The 20,228-nt window shown below is 44.7% G+C and overlaps 1 protein-coding gene across 7 annotated transcripts in view; it reads left to right on the top strand.

Annotated features, from left to right (window-relative positions):
• Window positions 1–20,228, top strand: part of ARHGAP25 (Rho GTPase activating protein 25) — an 87,703-nt gene that overhangs the window by 10,846 nt on the left and 56,629 nt on the right. For 2 of the 7 annotated variants that reach the window (XM_070236280.1, XM_070236282.1), the window contains exon 2: window positions 3,141–3,335. The exons of 4 other annotated variants lie outside the window; for them this stretch is intronic. The gene's annotated coding sequence lies outside the window, so the exon portion shown is untranslated. Of the gene's footprint in view, window positions 1–1,732; window positions 1,816–3,140; window positions 3,336–20,228 lie in introns of all 7 variants that reach the window. One more of the 7 variants, XM_070236278.1, reaches the window with a different exon arrangement.

Here is a 20,228-nt window from a genome sequence, read left to right as displayed (position 1 = left end):
CCACAACCACTCATATTCTTTCTTTGGAGTTGCATAAGATGATGGTATCATTAGCACATTGAGGCCGGTCATTTGTTCGTTCATTTGTTCATTCATTCTTCAGGTCATATTTATTTGCTCATCTCTGTAGGACTGGTCCTGTGCCAGGAGCATTGTCGATACTGTGCTTCTCACGCTGCCAGCGCTCTTTCACCCACACCTCCATCTTTCTAAGAAAAGTGTTTTTCCACTTGGTGCCACCGCACATTCTCCACAAGCCATGAGGCGTCTGTCACCAGGACTGTGGCTGGCTCAGGTGACAGCTGCTTCACTTCCTCCCTTTCTTACTGTGTGACCCTCCCCGAAATGTCCACACACAGATCTTAGTTCCAGATGGAGCTGGTGCTACTCTACTGATGGGACCCCGGCCTCTGGACCATTCGTAGGCTTCCTTGTTGGTTTGGGAGTTTCCAGATGAAAGAGGAAGTTCCGCGGTATGAAGTTTCTGACGCTGATGTAGACGATTTTTTAATATTTTAAAATAATTTAATCAAGCTTGCAAAAAGAATTTTCTGACCAAAGTCTGAACTAGCTACAATGAAATGGGCCAGCTATATATAGCAGGGGAGTTAGGAAGCTAGCTTTGGAGTCAGAGTGCCTGAATTTGAATCCCACTATCCCTAGCTGCTAGCCGTGTGACCGTGGTGCTCAGTTTCTTTATCTCGGCATAATCATCATGCTAACCCCTATGGTTACTGTGAGCATTAAAGGAGGTGATCTTGGTAAAACCCTTAGCATAATAGCGGGCATTGGTATGTGCTTCATAAATATCAGTCGTTATCATCATCGTCACCATGAGCATCACAACAATGTAGACATGATGTCGGCTCCTTCTAACCAAGTCACTGGTGGAAGCCACAGCCAGCAGGCTAGGGTTTTGTTTGTTTTGGTCCAATTTAGTTCTTCTTTCTTTTCTTTAGACAAATGGTCTTTACAATATCTTCTGATCCGCTTTCCTGCCCAGTGTCGGGCCCTGGCCCACAACAGCCATGCTGGTCTGGAGTTGGCTGGTCACGTCGTGTTTCGTACTCCTTTTTCCTCCAGTCCTCGAATGCGCAGTCCTTCCTTAATGCACACGAGCTTTATCGGTTATGTTCACCCAGCTATGCTTGTTTTCTTTTTTCCTTTTTCTTTCTTCTCACTCTTCTCTTTCTGTCTTGTTTCTTTGTCGTCATTTCTTTCCTAAATCAGTAAAGTGCCTGCGTTGTGACTTTCCGATAAGGATGAGGAGCTCGTGGGAGGCGTCCCGCAGAGCGCCTGCGGTGGAGGCGTCGCTGTCTCCGTGCTCCTGGGATGGGAGCAGTTCCTCAAACCTCGCTTACCTGGGGTGGGAAAAGAGGGGCCGTGGGTTGCGTGCCACCTGGAAGACCCTTCCCCAGTACTGAGAAGCCCCTTCCTCCAGAACTGCTGACGTCTCCCACTGTCACATGTGTCTCTGGCCACTGAAGTGAGGGTGAAAGTTGTTTATTTGGGGTCAACGTTTAACGTCTGTGATCACTCACATGTGGGTTACAACAGTGGTGGACTAGCTTTCTGGTTGACTGTAAGAATCCTGCATGTGGCCTACTGTTCATTTTCAGATCGTTAGTTTCAGATAGAACTATAAGGAACAGCAGGACCTTTGAAATGAGACTGCCATCTTCCTTAGCAACAGCTACCCAAGGGTTCTTATAAGTGCATTCTTCCTCCACAGCTAGTCACTTATGACTCAGAAACCCATTTTGCTGGTCGTGAGGAATCTCGCCATACCCACAACTACAGTCATGATGACAACAGGTACAGAGTATAGCTGTCACCTCTAATCCATTCTTAGTCAAGGTCGTTTGTGCTCTGTTTTGAGGTCCACCTGCTTTTTCTTCGTTTGGGACTAATATTCCTCTGAGCCATTCCAAGTTCTCCTGCTCAGCTAGGGTGACCAGCCGTCCTAAATTGCCCGAGACTCAGGGGGCTCCTGAGATTTGAGACTCCCAGGATGAAAACCAAGACAGTCACCCTAGTGCCAGCGCTCTGTGTCTGAGAAAACCAGGTATTTTGAGAAAATAATGCCATCATTGTGATAGGTGCTCTGTATAGCTAATGAATTGAATTTCTGGTGAGATCACATAGTTTAAGGTAAAAATGAAATTATGGAAAAACTTCTTTAAACCTTGAATTGTTGTTCTTTTTTAGGACCCATCTTTAGAATCTTCCAGATTCTTCCTTCAGCCTAACTGAGTCTGCCATGCTAGCTTCCTCCATCGGTTTCTATGAAATTTTTTATTTTTGCTCATACATTCTCTGGAAGGGTCAGACCGGTCAGTCATATGGCAGGGTATTTCCTTCCAGAATCACACGAAAATCCCATGGGCTCTATATCTGCCCCCCAGGCTTGCCATTCTACATTCTGGAAATTTTTGCAACTCTCCTCCTTCCTCCCCATCACCACGGCCACCCCCCCCCCCCCCATCTCCTGGAGTCTTCCTGAATTGCCCAAGTACAGTTCATCCCTCTTTCTGTGAAATTGTACCACTTTGCTCATTTTGCTTCTATTCTGGCTGACGCATATTTATTGGACACCTACTATGTGCTGGGCACTATACTAGGCTCAGGATGTGAGAAGATTAAAAAGCTTAAGAGCTTGACCTCAAGTAGCTCACAATCGTTGGAGAGACACCCAGAGAGAGGCAGGGCTCTCCCACTAAAGAGAATCAGGAACACATAAGTGACGTGACTGCGATTGTGACATTTAAAAAGCTGACACAGGGTTTGTTCTGTAACTAAAGTTTCCTTGCCCTACTTTACCCATAGTCACTAAATATCTACAAGGGGCAAGTTTTTACTCGTTAATTCAAGTCTACACTCTCCTTCCAAAAAGCACCAAGCATTTCCTGTCCCAGACTGCTGTTCTGACTAATGGCCAGTAGAGGGCGCCCGCAGACAATGGACGTAGTTGCATTTCTGCCGATAAACTTGCTCTGTTTTGTTTCTCTCCAGAAAGCCCTAGATTAAACCAGTCTCTGGTCAGCACAAAGTTAGGCCCATATCGCATCCTTCTGTGGCCTGAAATGCCCAGCATTATAATGAAAGCGATTGATGATTTACTCACCTTTGTGTCTTTACAGATAAAAAGTGATGTTCCAGACAAAAAGTGTTTTCTTGAAAGAAAAAAAAATTAAAAAACACAAACCAACTCTACTCAACTAAGAAGCCAGACCTGAGTGTCGTGGCAGGGTCTTTAAGAATACAATCCTTGAAGTCAGACAAGCCTGGATTCGATTTCCAACTCAGCCTTTTACCACCTCTTTGACTTCGGGCAAGTAGGTTGAATCTCTCTGTGCCTGGGTCTTCTCGTCTGAAGAATGGGGGCAGTAGTCCTGCCCACTTTATAGAGCTATTATAAGAATCAAATAATGGGTGTACAAGCTACTTAGCGCAGTGCCTGACAATGACCTTGTTTTTATTATTGGTAGCATCTCTCCTTTGATGGCCTCATTTCCCATAACACTTCCTCCAACCAGTTGGTCTGCTCATAGTCATAAGTAAACCATGTCATCCCCTATAATTGTACCATCTCTAAAATCTCACTTCCAGGCTTCCCCCGCTGTGACCACCACCTCCTATATGCCCAGCTCCCCCACCCAGGCAATCCTCTCACCCCAGTGAGCGATCATTCCATTGGTTCTATGGCTTTTTCATGATCAATCATCCACCACACCCCTCTACCGTCGAGTCCTCATTCTGGTAGTGCAGAACTGCTGAACTAACCCCCTGAAGTCCTCTGCCCTCCTCTCGCATGGTCATAACCACTGGAGAAACCCCTGACCCTGTTTAAACCCAATGATCCCCGGTTTTGGTGCCTGTACCTGGGCCGTTGAACACTGCTGGGGGAAATCAGACCACTGAGCCGCATGGATTTTCTTAAAATTTGTAATCAATCATGTTAGGGGGATGTTCCACAGAGCCTGATAATCCTACTATGCCTACCTAGTAAACTTACTTTCCTTTTCCCCAAAACTTTTTTTTCTCTCCACAAGACCTTAGCACCTCCTTCCACCATCACTCTCACTTTTCTGTTTCATTGAGGAAATATGTGCCACCCAGTGAGCACCACCTCATTCTCCTACCGCCAAGTGCTTCCGTCTACCCGCATCTTCACCTTCTTGGTCCCAGGCAACAAAGGCCCCATCAAGAGGCCTGGATCTTCGAGGGTCCTGGCTGAGGCTGTATTCCTCTTCACAGGGCAAGGCGGCTCGCCAAGGGAACATGCCCACCCACAGCCTGTGCCCTGCTTGCCGTCTAGACCACTTGGGACTGTGAAATTGGCCACACAGATGGCCAGAGCTGTTTCCAGGGCCCACACAAATGTTTTCCTGGGTCCCCCCAGTGGCTGTCTTGAGGATGATTGATTGCAGGGAGCCCCAGAACAGAGCCCGGATGTCTGGGCTGATGTGTCCACATGCACGTGTGAGGCCCCTCACTGTGAAGTGGAGCTGGGGGTGGGAAGAGAAGGGGTGTAGACTGCAGGATGGGGGCTTCCACTTGTATTCTCGCTACAGGTTCTCAAATGGCAGTGGTAGAGCTGGTCACTTCTCTTTCTGCAGTCGACTTAATTAAGCCCTGGTGTGCGCCACTCCACCAAGAAGGTCCTCTCCAAAGTCGTGAGTCATCTGTACCCCGGCAAGCCAAGGCAGAATCCTCTGTCCTCTTCTCGCTCCACTACTCTGCACTGTTTGACACAGTCAGCTGTTTTCTCCTTGAAATAATTTCAAGGCTTCCTTGATACCACATTCCCTGGCTTCCCCTTCCTCTTGAGCCAATCTCCCTGAGTCTTCTCTGCTGGAGCCTCCTGCTTCACCAGACCTGTTAACTTTGAACCGTTCCAGGCAAAACTGGCTACATCATCTGCAGGGTCTGGTGCAAAATGAGAATATGGAGCCCCTTGATCCAAACTGTTAAGAATTTCAAGACGGTGAGAGCAGAGCATTAAACCAAGTGCAGGGGCCATCGAAGCGTGGAGCCCGATGTGACTGCACAGCTTGCATGTCTATGACACCAGCACTTGTCCCAGGGCTCAGTTCCCTGGTCTTCTTTTCTTCATCCATCCTCACTCACTGGCTCATCTCATCCCTTCCCGTGGCTTTAAATCCCATCTGCTCTGTTACACATCAGCCCCAACCTCTCTGCTGGGCTCTGCTCAACATCTCCACTGGGATGTCCCAGGAGCTCTCTCTCAGCATGTCCAACATGGAATTTGGAATGGCCTCTCTTTCCACCCTCCCACCCAGTTTCCCTGACCTCCATAAAAGCTCTACCATTCACCAAGTTGCTCAGGCTAAAAACCTACAGTCATCTCCCATTCATCTTTTTCTCTCCCGCCCTGCATCTAATCCACCAGAGAGAACTTCTGGATTCTTTACTGATTCCTGTCTCCAATCTGATTATTTCCATTATCTCTGATACTCTAAATACCATCATTTCTTGCCTGGTCTACTGCAGTTGTTGCTAACTAGTCTTCCTGCCTCCGCTCTTGTCCTGAACCACAGATTCTTTGCACCATGGCCAGATTCGCTAGCTTTAAAAAGTAGAAATTGAGTTGTGTCATGTTTTCTTTAAAACCTTCAGTAGGTGCCGGCCCGGTGGCCCAGCAGTTAAGTGCGCACGTTCCGCTTTGGTAGCCCAGGGTTCACTGGTTCGGATCCCGGGTGCGGACATGGCACCACTTGGCACACCACGCTGTGGCAGGCGTCCCACATATAAAGTAGAGGAAGATGGGCACGGATGTTAGCTCAGGGCCAGTCTTCCTCAGCAAAAAGAGGAGGATTGGTAGCAGATGTTAGCTCAGGGCTAATCTTCCTAAAAAAAATAAATAAATAAACAAAACAAAACAAAACACCTTCAGTACACATAGAATGAAATTCTAACTAATGATCCTGTCTATGGGACCTGATCCCTTCCCCTCTCTCCCAAGCCATCTGCCACTCCTCTGCTCCTCTCACACTGCCCTTCAGCCACATGCACCTTCAAGGTCCTTAAACACTTGGTGCAAAAGGCCAGCTCAAGGCTGGTCTGCTCTTCTCTCTGAAATGCCCTTCTCCCGCTCTTACCATGGCCTTTCCTCCACTTCATTCAGTTTCAGTTCCAATATTATCTCTCCAATATTATCTCTTTCCTGACCACAGTATCTAAGATAGCCTCCAATACTCCAGTTTCTCTTTATCCCATTATCTTATTTTATTTTCTCTGCAATGCTTTTCATACCTGAAGTGATATTCATTTGTTTGTGGGTCTGTGGTCTCCAACCTCCACTAGACTGTAAGCTCCTTGAAGGCAGGGTTGGTCGGTTTCCTTCACTTTTAGATCATTGCTGCCAAGAACAGTGCCTGGCACACAGTAGGTGATCAAGGAGATTTTTGTGGAATAGCTGGGGACTGACCTATAGCCTGCTAACTTTCCTCTATCCCAGTGACATGAAGTAAGTTGAAATAAGACCAATGCCTCCTTTTGCTGTCCTTATTAGTGTTGAGCAATGGTTTGGTCCAGAGAGGCAAGTCTGACTTTCTTGTGGAGAAGGAAGCAGGGCTTTCAGTTTCCGAAGCTAATTTGGAACAGCGCGTGGGTGACTGAGTATTCAGCTGTTCTTGAGAGAGGTCAGGGCCTGAGTCACGGGCTTAGACTGTTGAAAAGTGTCAGAAGGGATCCAGGCCGCTCCGATAATCACAGTCTTCTTGATGACTGAGACTAAAATGTGGCCGAAGAATTCCTCTACCTCAGACTCAGGGGTGTGGGGGAGCCATGTTCACCAGTCCTGCTTCCCCGCCACCTCTGTTCTCATCTTGAGCATCCAGGGAGCTCCTAACTCAGGCACAAAGCAGCTTTACTCAGGAAATACAGATGCTGAAGCTATTCACCAGTTTTGTCATATGGTCAGTGAGTCTAGGTGGACAGCTGAGATGAGGGGCGAGGACGAGCAAGGGAGAGGAGGAAAGGAAGAAAGACGGAGAGTAGGAGAGAGCACCTAGCATATGGAGGGGGCGGAAAGAAGGAGGAGGGGAAAGTGGAGAATGTGAGGTGGGCAAGAGAGGAGCCTCCACATGGTTTTGCAATTTGGGACACTCTTCAAAGTCCCGCAAGTTGACTTTCACCAAGCCACCAACCAGCCACCAAACCCAGCATATCCACCACACGTTCAGAATGTGGTTAGGCTGTTGGGCAATGGCTGATGACAAAACAGACTGCGATTGCTACTCTGGACTGTTTCACTGAAACTTCATTCTGCCTTCCCTCTCTTTGGAGAGATTGAAAGATAAAACCAAGATTTCTCGGATTCTCTTGTAGTTAAGATTCTAGAAACAGATTACATTCTGCTGATTAGCTTTGCTCTGATGAGATCTGGAAGGTGGAAGGAAAGTGCGAGCATCTAGCTTCCTGTGGCTCCTTCCTGGCATTGCTGCTGGCGAGCAAGATAGGAGCATGCGAGGCTTCCAGGCAGCAGAGCTCCGGCCTCCATTCTCTAGCATCTTGGGCATGAGCGGCAGTGGCAGCAGCCACTGCAGAAGGATGTTACTTGTGGAATTTCCCCAAAGGTGGTAATTCCCTGAGGGAATCAGGTCTGTTTTGCTCTCGGAGGTCTTTTAGAGGCTGAGAACCTGCTCCTTCAGCTCCTCCAAATATTGTATAAGCCCTTAAATCCTTACAAGGCAGTTCCGACATCCTGCATTGAACTCTGATCAATACATTGGTTTGTGTCACCACTGCAAAGTTTGCACACAGCTCTCTCATCTTCTCCACCCAGAATAGCCCATTCCATAGACTCCTCCACCAAAAACATCTCCGGAGTTTCTGGTGCCATTGACACCCGAGCAAACTACGGGCTTCAGGGACACACTCCTGCCATTAAAATATTCTGCAGAAGTTCACTGATCGATATGAAAATTTACAATAACCCCGGGTAGCACTTCTGTGGGTCCTTCAAAGAGATAGACTCATCAGTCCAGTGGTCTTTCTTTCTAGTTGTCTCTCTCTATGCACCCCTGTATTGTCCACTCCTCCGTGCTCTGTCAGGTGGCCAAGACCCTCTTCTCAGGGTTGGCTGCACGGGTGTGCAACACACAGTCACCCAGGGCCCCAAGCTCAGAAGGATACTCCGCTTGGTTTAATGCTCTGCTGTAACCATCTTGAAATTCTTAATACTGTTTGAATAAGGGGTCCCCCATTTTCATTTTGTACTGGGGGCCACAAATTATAGCTGACCCTGATGTTCTTCTACCTTGTATCCCAGGAACTGAGTCGTTGTTGAGCCAGACTCTGACCACAGGACCTTTTCCTCCCCCAAGTAGCGCACATCAGTCCCAGTAATTCTGTCTCCTACCTGTATCCCAAATCCGCCCACTTGTCTTAGCTCCATTTCAGGCCCAGATTGCACTGTAAGCCTCCTAACCATTGTCTAACCTCCAGTTTTCATGGTCTTGTAACTTAGTCTCTGCAAGCCCTGCAGTGCCTGCACGTGTGTGTTGATAGTTTCCTTGATCAGAGCGATCGCCCCAGGGCTCAGGGAAATCATGTGAAAGTGACATCAGGCTCTTGAGCTGAGCCCCTCCCCTCTCCTCTAACTCATTGATTCTCAAACTTGGCTGCTGTTTGGAATTGCCTGCAGAGGTTTTAAAAAATTCTGCTACTGGGGGCCGGCCCCATGGCCGAGTGGTTAAGTTCACACGCTCCGCCGTGGTGGCCCAGGGTTCGGATCCTGGGCGCAGACATGACACTGCTCGTCAGGTCATGTTGAGGCAGCGTCCCACATGCCACAACTAGAAGGACCCACAACTAAGGTATACAACTATGTACAGTGGGGTGTGGGGAGATAAAGCAGAAAAACAAACAAACGAAAAAGGAAGATTGGCAATAGTTGTTAGCTCAGGTGCCAATCTTTAAAAAAAAAAGGGGCTGGCTCCGTGGCCGAGTGGTTAAGTTCGCGCGCTCGGCTGCGGAGGCCCAGGGTTCAGATCCTGGGCGTGGACATGGCACCACTCGTCAGGCCACTTTGAGGCGGTGTACCACATCCCACAACTAGAAGGAGCTGCAACTAAGATATACAGCTGTGTACAGGGCGGGTTTGGGGAGACAAAGAGGAAAAAAAAAAAAAAGATTCTGCTGCCTACATAAACAGACATCTCTCCAAAGAAGACATACGGATGGCCAATAGGCCAATAGAAAAAGATGCTCATCATCACTGACCATCAGGGAAATGCAAATCAAAACTACACTAAGATAGCACCTTACACCCAGTAGAATGGCAAAAATAACCAAAACAAAAAGTAGCCAATGTTGGAGAGGATGTGGAGAAAAAGGAACCCTCATACACTGCTAGTGGGAATGCAAACTGGTGCAGTCACTGTGGAAAACAGTATGGAGATTTCTCAAAAAATTAAAAATAAAAATACCATATGACCCAGCCATCCCACTACTGGGTATCTATCCAAAGAGCTTGAAATCAGCAATTCCAAAAGTCCTATGCACCCCTATGTTCATTGCAGCATTATTTGCAATAGCCAAGACGTGGAACCAACCTAAGTGCCCAGCAACTGATGATTGGATAAAGAAGATATGGTATATATACACAATGGAATACTACTCAGCCATAAAAAAGAATAAAATCGTCCCATTCACAAGAACATAGATGGGCCTTGAGGGAATTATGTTAAGTGAAATAAGCCAGATAGAGAAAGATGAACTCTGTATGGCTCCAGTCACATGTGGAAGGTAAACATGTGGACAAAAGAACAGATTAGCGGCTACCAGGGGAAAGGAGGGGTGTGGGGTGGGCACAAAGGGTGAAGGGGTGCACCTGCAACACGACTGACAGACAATAATGTACAACTGAAATTTCACAAGGTTGTAAGCTATCATAAACTCAATAAAAATTAAAAAAACAAATTCTGCTGTCTAATTCCACTCCAGAGATACTGATTTAAGTGGCAGAGGTGTGGTCCACGTGTTTGGATTTTTAGAAGCTCCCAAGTGACCAGATATGCAGCAAAGGTTGGGATCTGCTGCTGTGAGTGTTACCAAAGCACAGGGCCAGACGACACTTATTTCCCCTGCTCTAAGCACGAATTGCCTGTGGCGCATCCTAGAAGGACTTGTTTTTGGAATAACATCGCAGGTTCCAAAAATGGTCCACCACTTTTCTTCCCATGATTTTCACCTGTACGCAGTGTCTCATTACATCCCCAAAGGGATTAGGGAATGCTTGTCCTCATTCAGAGCTCAGAGAGAGGGAGTAGGAGTTACTCATGGTTGCTCAGATGAGTTGGGCCAAACCCAGCCAGTCTTCTCGCTCCCAACTCAAGCCTCATTGCTGGTCTGCCAGGGACTCTGGACACAACCAGAGGGAATGGGAAGGGCTGGGAAAAACTCAGATGTGTAAAACATCTGTTCAGGGGGAAGAGAAAAGGTGGAGGATACACAGCATGAATCCATAGGGCTAAAGAACCCTATGGGCGTTTGGCACACTCTAGAGGACAGTAGGGGGCTTATTATCCTCCAGTTAGCATAGCTTTCCTCTTCCTTCCCTCATGCTTACCTCTGCCATTTTTCCTTTTTGTTCCAAATGACTTCAGAGTGGCTTATGATTATATATATATAATACCCAACTAACACCTATATCAGGGCTGTATTCAGTGTCCTTTCCTTTGTGTCCACGGGTTGGCTTCATTAAGCCCATAACCTTCCTAAAATTGTATGAAAGATTATGTGTGCATATGCAGATTCTCAAAGGGGTCTGTCATCTTACAAAGGTTAAAACCATTGCTTTTTATTTCCAAGTACAGAAAAACCCTCAATAAGGAAGCAGGGGATAATTAGATATAATGTGATGGGCAAATGGCTCCGTCCTCTGTCCTGAGCCTCCCACCCAAAGGTATTTCCTGGGTGTCGTGAGATGTGGAGGAAAAGATGAGGCTGAGTGGGAAAGGTCACAGGGGTTCCCTAGTCCACAGTGTTTTCCTGGCCCCGTCTTCTTGGCCTGGGCCAATAAGACTTGGAAACTAACTGGCAAATTCCTAGAATTGCTTCTTGCTGCAGAACTGCAAGTCCTGGCCCCCCGCAGGGCTGCGTCCTGTTGGATGATGTGTAAACTGAAGCTGACTGTGGCCAGCAGATGGCAGCACACTCAGCCTGGGCTGGGATGGATATGCTGGCACAGCCAGACCTCTGGAGCTGCCGGCTGAGCAGGTTCCTGGCAGCCATTTCATTAGCTTCAAAACAACGTGACCATGTGTAGTAGATGACTGAGTTTTGGACCTCGCTTACTGTGTTGGGGAAGGGATGTACTGTACTTTATCTCATTTGATCCTCATCTCATAAAGGGCAGGTAGCAGAATTACCCTCCACATCCTAATAGCTCTGAGGGGGTAAAACTTGGGACTGCCACAAATAAGCAAAACTTATTGAAGTTCATGAAATCAGATAAGCAAACTGTGGAACATAAGTTATGGTTCCCTTTGTTCTGTAGCAGTATAAAAATTGCAAACGGTTCTTCAAGATAGAAAGGGAAAAAAAGAAAAGATTATAAATTCTCTTTCAAGGAGAGACCTGCCGTTTCTGCTTCCAGTGAGCTGAGGCCCACAGTCATTCATTTAATGATTGGCTTCTAGAGGATAGGTGGCATTATGATCATTTTACAGATAAATGGGATATGCCTCTTTGGGACTGTTTTCTCAGCTCCCCGTCTCAGAGGGCTTCCAACCCAGTCTCCAGGGGTGGCCACAGGCTTGGCCTTTGTTTTCCTGCCCCCTTGGACAGACTCGAGCAGGGTGAACAGCTGACTTGAAGTATGTCTGTCTGGTTTTCTCTCAGTCTGAGGTTCACAGAGAATGGGTGTTTGGAACTGAGCCCTGCAAATCATAGGGCGCCAAGGGGAAGGCCCTTGAACTCTAAGAGCTTAAAACTCTCAAAGTCTACCTTGATTTCTACTCGTCTCCAGCCATGATCTTTTTTTTCAAAATTTCCTTAGAGTTTTTGAAATAATGTTATCCTTAAAAAATTATACACACATGCATACACCACATTATTTATATATATGTATGTGTGTCTGTATTTAAATCAAAGTTTTCAACCTCAGCACTATTGCCATTTGCGGCTGGACAATTCTTTGTTGTGGGGGCTGTCCTTTGCATTGTAGAGTATTTAGCAGCATCCCTGGACTCCATCCATTGGGTGTCAGTAGCAGCCCTCCCAGTTATGGCAACCAAAAATATCTCTAGACATTGCCAAGTGTCTCCTGTGGTTTAAAACCGTCCCCAGTTGAGAACTGCTAATCTATCATCTATCTAGGTAGCTAGCTAGCTATCATTTATGTGTCTATATTAAACCAGCTTATTTCAGAATCTGTTTCTTGCAGCCAAAAAATTGTTGACTGAGACAATGAGAAAACATGGAGAAATTATGTGAACTGCCCAAATATGAACACAGCAAGTTACCAGGAGAACCAGAACTGGATATTAGGTCTCCTGAACACTACTCAGTGGTCTTTCTACTACTTTCCACAAGAGAATCCTTTGCAGGGTCTCTAATCCCACCAACTTGCCTGCCGTTGTGCTATTCCATATACTAAAATTCAGTACCACTGGAATTTGGAGATTGAGTTTATGGAGGGAACACCCCTGGCTACATTCCCGTGTTTGTTTGGGACACTCAAATGAATAATCTGGGTGAGGCCCATGGTCAGACTTTCTTCATGGGAGTGTGGGCTTGTTGCTGGGGGAGGCATGTCAGGGCCTTTCCTAGCCCCTATGAAAGGGAAAAGCTAAATGAAGGAGCCCCATCTGTCAACTCTGGGATCCCACTCCCTTACAATCTGGGGAGATTTAGCTTGATATGTTTGTCTTTCCCACGTTCTTATTACATTATCTATGGAAAATTTGAAGGTCAGGAAGAGGTGAGAATGTCAGATGGTTCTGTGTAACAAACATACAACAAATGTGAGCAGATGAAAAAATTTTTTGACATTGACGTCTAGTAAAATGTGTTCATTTTGGTCTGCAGTTATGAGTTTATCAAACGCATAGAGTCATGGGACAATCACCAAGATCAAGAAATAGAACAGTTCCATCACCATGAAGGATTTCCTCCTTCTCTTTTTTGTCAACCCTTCTTTGTCAACCCTTACCTTGGGCACCCACTCATCTGTTCTCTGTCTTTAGAGTTTTGCTTTTTCCAAAATGTCATATAAATGCAATCATGTAGTATGCAGCCTTCGGAGTCTGATTTCTTACTCAGCAGAATGCATTTGAGATTCATCCATGTTACTGTGTGTGTCAATAGCTTTGTCTTTTTGATTGCTGCGTAGTAGTCCATTGCATGGATGTAGCCATTTGTTGGTTGAAAGATATTGGGATTGATTCTAATTTTTGGAGATTATGAATAACCTGCTATAAATAAGTGCTTACAGGTTTTGGTGTGAACATAATGTCTCATTTCTCGTGGGTAAATTTTGAGTAGTGGGACTACTGGGTCATATGGTAAGTGTATGTTTATCATTGTAAGAAACTGCTAAATTGTTTTCCAAAGTTTTTGAGCATTCTTTGTATATTTGGGATATAATTCCTTTGTCAGATCGGTGATTTGCGATATTTTCTCCCAATCTGTGGCTTGCTTTTGATTCCCTTAGTGCCTTTCATAGAGCAAAAGTTTTTAATTTTGATGAAGTCCTATATCAAATTTTTCTTTTCTAGATTGTGCTTTTGGTGTTGAGTTGTTTTTTGATAATCTCAACCCAGGAGATTCTGCAGATATCAAATATGGTTCATAAATGTTATGGACTCTTTGAGCCTCTCATTCAGCTCCTGCCTGCAATGGTTTGCAAACATTTTCTCTCATTTTTCCTTTCTAGCACTGCCCACAGGAACACACCCACACACTTATGCATTACAAACAAAGATTTCCTGTGTCCCTCGGAACCCTCAGCCCTCCCTTTCCAGGCCTCCTCCCAGAGATCACAAAAGTCACATTTTCCAAAGTATTTTTTTATCATTCAGGAGAAAGTGCTGGAAGATTGGAATGGTTGGTGCTATTTTTATGGCCAAACACTCCAGAATGCCGTTCAGGATCCTCTTTCTCAAAATTACGCAAGTAGAAATGGCATTCTGGAAATTTATCTTCCCAGAAATACATCCGTTCCTGGTATAAGAAAACTCACGCTGTTTGTGCATCAACGGAATTCAATGTTCAAGTCAGTTAAGTAGCTATGTTTATCTACTTGTATTTTGAAACATCTTCCCACATATTAAAAGGAACAGATGTTTTCAGGGGCTGTTCTGAAGTCTGGGTTCAGCTCCCTCCCACTTCACCATTTCGCAGTTGATACCGTAAGGAAGTGCCAGGACAGAGAAGGAGAGAGGGAAAGGGTGGAGCTAAAGGGTTGAAGGAGAAAAAGACGTGATTCATTCTCGAGCACACGAAGGAAATCTTTTCCATTAAAATATTTACTATTTCTTTTCTAAATATGCCCCATGCCAGTTTATTATAAGACGTGTCCGTTATTTTACGTTTGATGAATCTCCATTTAGTGCATACACTGGGATTAGTGAAATTATTCCTTTAATACAAATCCAGCCCAAACATGACAAGTTATTTTTTGCCTTGAAAAGGTCTCTCATGTTATAAGATGTGCCAGGCTAGAGGGACATGGAATTGGGAGCAAACCCTGTGTGTCACGGTGTCAGTCACTGAGTCACCCACTGTGGGTCTCCTTTTTCCACTTCCTGTGTCTGTCTGTACTTCCCACTTCTTCAGCTTCTGCACCCGGGACTTCAATGCATAGTTCGTCCTTCAGTGACCATCAGCTAAAAGCAAACGAATGGATAAAGAAAAAAGAAAGAAGAATGATGTTCTGCTAGTTCTTCTATGGGCAACAAGAGACTCGGTGTAGAGGCTGTGAGCGCCATCAAGGTGAGCCAGCCACAAAGAGACTTCTCAGGGCCAAGGTCTGTGTCTGACCGCCAACAAAGCCCAGGGCAGACAGAGGAGCTCCGGTTGCTCACAGATGCACACAAAATAAATCCTAACGTTTTTGCCAGGACCTTGGGTGATAAAAGGGAAACTCCCTGAAGTATTTTTTTTCCTCAGACGGCTGATAAGGTTTGACAGCTTTAAAGAAGAAACAGAACTGCAAGATTTCAGTGGCAAAATCACAGGGGAAATTCTGCATTCTGCAAAGCTTCACCTAAGTACTGTGACGCATAGCCTGAAATGGATAGAAACACTGGTAAATGATATGCTTTTACGAAAAAGTAAAATCTCAATAATTTCCCACAAGTCAGTAGCTCTGAGCAAGACACTGACATTGTTTTTTTTTCTATTTGATTACGTTTCATGAATTTTTGAATGATTTCTTCTGTCAAACCCTAAAACTTTTTTTTGAGGAAGACTGGCCCTGAGCTCACATCTGCTGCCCATCCTCCTCTTTTTGCTGAGGAAAACTGTCCCTGAGCTAACATCCATGCCCATCTTCCTCCGCTTTATATGTGGGACGCCTGCCACAGCATGGCTTGCCAAGCGGTGCCATGTTCGTAACGAGGATCCGAACCGGGGAACCCTGGGCCACTGAAGCAGAACATGCGAACTGAACCACTGCACCACCAGGCCAGCCCCAAACCCTAAAACTTTTAACAGCATTGCAAAATGTCACAGCAATGCAAATTTTCACACATTGCACAGCCCTTAATTGTACGACGCAGTAGAGGTGTCAGACATTTTCAGCTGTGTCATTTTCTCTTCCTTTGAGACCTCTCGCCTGTGCTTCATCATTCTTCCTTACACAGCTAAAACACCAAACACCTTCTCTGATTCCCAAGAACTTACGATTCTTCCAATTTGCAGAAGCTGAATTTCAAGAACATAGAGTCTTCTCTCAGTTCCCTCCTATCGGTTTGATAGCCCTTGTTCACATCTTTCTTCTATTCTTAATAATTAATTTCTAGTATAAATCAATATGGAACTTTATCAAATTTAAGTTGACAATCTTTTGAAAACATATGGCTTTTTAATTCTTTTACCTATTAATGTAATAAAGCATTTAATAGTTTTCCTGATACTAAAGTATCCTTGCATTCCTGGAATATTCTAGACATTTGGGATACATGAGAGACAAAACAGGCAAATCTCTCGTTTTGTGGAGTTTATAGTCTATTTAAAATGGTTTCATAAGATGAGTTAGGAATTATTTCTTATTTTTCTATGTAGAGACTGTTTTGCTCTTCACGCTTCCACTGTGGGTTTCTTTCGTGTGTGGGTGGCAACTAAATATACATGGTTCTTGATCTTTCTTTTTACCGCTTTATTGAGACACGATTTACATACCATAAAATTCTTTTTTTATTGGGTTCATAATAGTTCACATCATTGTGAGATTTCAGTTGTACATGTTTCTTGTCTGTCATCACACAAGTGCTCCCCTTTACCCCCTGTGCCCCCCCCACCTCCCCCAGTAACCACTGAATTGTTTTCTTTGTCCATGTGTTTGTTTATATTCCACGTATGAGTGAAATCATACACCATAAAATTCTTTCATTGTAAGTGTAGATTCAATGATTTTTAGTAAATTTATAGCGTTGTACAGCCATCACCACAATTCAATTTTAGAACACTCTCATCATCCCAGAAAGTTCTCTCCTGCCCATTTGCAGTCAATCCCTGCTCTCACCCTCAACCCCAGGCGACCGCTGATCTGCTTTCTGCCTCTACAGCGTTGCCATTTCGGCATATTTCGCATACGTGGAATCATAATCCGCTGTCCTCTGCATTCAGCTTCTCTCAGTTAGCATGACGTTTCAAGGTTCATCGTGTCGCAGCAGTGTCAGGACTTCATGCCTTTATATTTTGAGTCAGTTGCATTCTATGGCTATACCACGTCGCGTCTATCCATCCACCAGTGGATGGACTCTGGATTGTTTCCAGTTTGACCATTATGAATAATGCTGCTGGGAACTTTTGCCCACAAGAAATTTTGCAGACATGCATATTCACTTCTCATGAGTGGCTTCCTGAAAGTGGAACTGCTGGGTGGTGTGCTCAGCTTACCTGTAACTTTTTAAGAAGCATCCTGTTTAGAGAGAGTAGCTCCCCTTCTGTTCATGGAGAGTTTCTTTATTTTCTCATTGTGGTAGCCCGAGCTTAGTTGGAAAAGTGCCCTCTACTCTTTCTGATACGGTGACCCAGTTTAGGAGCCAGCAAGACAGGGCCACCATTTCTTCTCTGACCGGACTTGCAGTCAGCTGGAAAGAACATGCCCCAGCCAGACCTCTGTTCTGTGAGCACTTCCGGAAGTACAGCTCTGGGGTCTCCATCCGTTCCCCGCCTCCCCTGCTGCTCTTCCTTTCTAGGAGTCGGGGCAGAGTCTTCTTGGGACCTTTCCCCGGCTCTGCTCTAGGACAGCTGTTCCTCCACATACACTGAATTGTGGGTTGGTCAGCTCTTGTCTCAGTTCGGCCCTGCCTTTCCTACATCTTACAGAATTCCTCCTCCCCTCAAATATCACGCAGAGAGCATCCCTTCTTTACTTTTACTTCCATTTCACATTACCCCTTATTATTACTGAAGTAATTCACTGGTCCTTTCAATGGAAATTTGGAAATACACGATGAGGTCAAACCTCCTGGAATTCCAGGTAGTCCTTCCTTCCTGAGCTCCCTCAGGGCCGCTCCCCACCCCCCGCCGCCGCACCACCAACCCCGTGCTCCCCCTGACAATCCTGCTGACTTCTCTCTCCCCCACGTCTGCCCCTTCTCAGTGCCAAGGATTGTGTTCAGGTTCTATGGTTTCTGTGACATCTTGGCTGAGAGCGCCAAGCTATACTGATCCCTCACCTTTCCTGAGCACTTTCTCTTTTATTCTCTTCCCCAAATAATGAATCCTCCATTTCTGCTGCCCTTTTCTCTAATTGTATACTCTGCATACATTTTATTAGTAGAAACTACCAGGATACAGAGAATAGGAGAATTGAAGGTTGAGAAGCACCTTAGAAAGCATCTTGTTCAACAATCTCATTGCATATATGTAGAAACTAAGCTCTGTAGAAGTTATTTTTGTCAATGATAATAATAATAATTGGCAAGTCGATACCTACTTTATATTTTGTAAAAGATATTAATATAGTGTATCCTGCTAGCAAATAATCCCATCAAGCACGGTAGGTGATTTGCCCAAGAAGATACAGCTAGCTCCTGAAATGGTCTATTTCAAAACTTTTGGAGTTTGCTTTGTTTTAGATTACGTAAATTCCTCCTGACATTGGGACAGATTCCCCTCAGTCGTCATTTCTCTTTCTTGACTCACATACTTTGTCTTAAAATTTTTAAATTGGGAGATTCAGCCTGCATGTAATTGAAGAGAAAGCTGACATAGAGCTTTTACAAGTAACTTTTGTTTTCTTTATAAACAATGACAGTAAACAGAAAACAAAAATTACCCACAATCTCACCTCTCTGGAAATAACTTCTAACCCTTCGTCAGTCTGGTGTGAATCTTGCCATTAGGTTTCTCTGTGCTACACCACATATGTATTTATGCTTTTCCTGTGCTACAATATGTGTGTACATGTATGTGTGTATTTCAACAAAACGGAGTCAGCAGTTTTTGGAATCAGTAGTTTTTAACCTAACTACATAAATACAACGTTTTCACATCTCATGATAATCCAATAAAACATCATCTTTAAGGCTACATAATATTTTGCTTTATGGGCATACCATACTTCATTCAACCAATCCCATGTTGTTGGACACTTAGTTGTTTATGTTTTTTAAACAAGAGTACTGCAGTGAATATCCTTGTAAATAAACCTAATATGCATACATTATCATCTTCTTAACTAAATTAGTAGACGACTTACTTGGTTGAAAGGCATGGAAGTGTTTGCAGTTTTTGATACATAAAGGCTGGTTTAGAGTCAGAGTATATCCAGAAGATGATGGATCCATAATATTTGGGAGCTAAGGTATTTACCCCAAAATAAATCGACCAGACAGCCTGTTAAGCTGTCAATCCTTGAGTAATAGCTACTGTGTCTTTTGTCTTTGTACCTCCTACTCTGCATTTTTACTGAGACTTCTCAGGAAATCTTCTTTAGCCTACTATTGAAATTCACAAACACTCAAACCAGGCCTGTGCCAACCCTTGTGTTTTATTAAAATCACCCAGATTATATATTTTGCCAAGTCTATTTTTCTTAATCAATTAAATAAACACATCCCTAGAATCCTGTTTTCTTGGTATACAGCTGGAATCTTGTCTGAGTTGGTAAATTAAGTTAGACATGTCGCACCTAAAATAGGGTTACCAGACAAAATAGTTGGCTGAAAGATGTTTATGTTAATTTTTAATGTGTTTATATAGCAATCAAAAAAATTGAGAGTTGGAAACACATTCAAGATGCTTTATTTCCATGCTTTTATTTTATAAATAAGGAAATGAAGGCTCAGAAAGGTTGAGAGAATTACACAGCTGGTATATGTCTGAGCTGGAACCTGAACGTGGGTCTCTTGATGTTCAGTCAGATACACCTCTCCCTGTGCTCTGCTGCCTGCCTCTCTGCCGCAGGAGCTATCATCAAGTGTTGGCCATCTACCATGCTGCAGTGGTAGCCTGTGCACTGTCACTTCCTCCAACTTTTGTCATTGCAAACGCTGATAATCCTGTTACTTCATTCTTTCCATTGAGCCTGTACTGGGCCTCAGATAGCCCAGACACTACTCCCTGTCAAAAGGAATTGTCATATAAGTCGGGGCCTCTTTGCTTTCCTTGCAACAGCTGTTTTCCAAGGTGGGGCTGGGGGAATTAGGGGTGTGTGTGTGTGTGTGTGTGTATGTACACACACACACACCATTGCCACCACTAACAGTTTCTGTAAAAGTTGACTTTACAGGAAATACTATCCATAACTAAAAGCATCAGGAGACCCTCAGTTCTTCCCTGTCATTAACTGATAAAACGAGTGCAGGGGAAAGGGAGGGCCAGGATCTGTCTGGGAGGCAATGTGCGCGTGTGTGGTGTAACATCTGTGTAGCATCATTCTGCTGTGCTCATAGGAGTAACTAACAGGTCTAGAAATGCAGGCCTGGGAAAACAACCAAGTTGAAGTTCAGGGCGATAGCTGATGTGAGAAAATAATGAAGCCTAATAGAATCTTGGAAAAGATTTTTTTATTATACATATGT

This window comes from Equus caballus, chromosome 15, assembly GCF_041296265.1.
Source record: "Equus caballus isolate H_3958 breed thoroughbred chromosome 15, TB-T2T, whole genome shotgun sequence".
NCBI lineage: Eukaryota > Metazoa > Chordata > Mammalia > Perissodactyla > Equidae > Equus > Equus caballus.
Note: the sequence above shows the minus strand (reverse complement) of the source record. Positions and strands in the feature narration are given on the sequence as shown.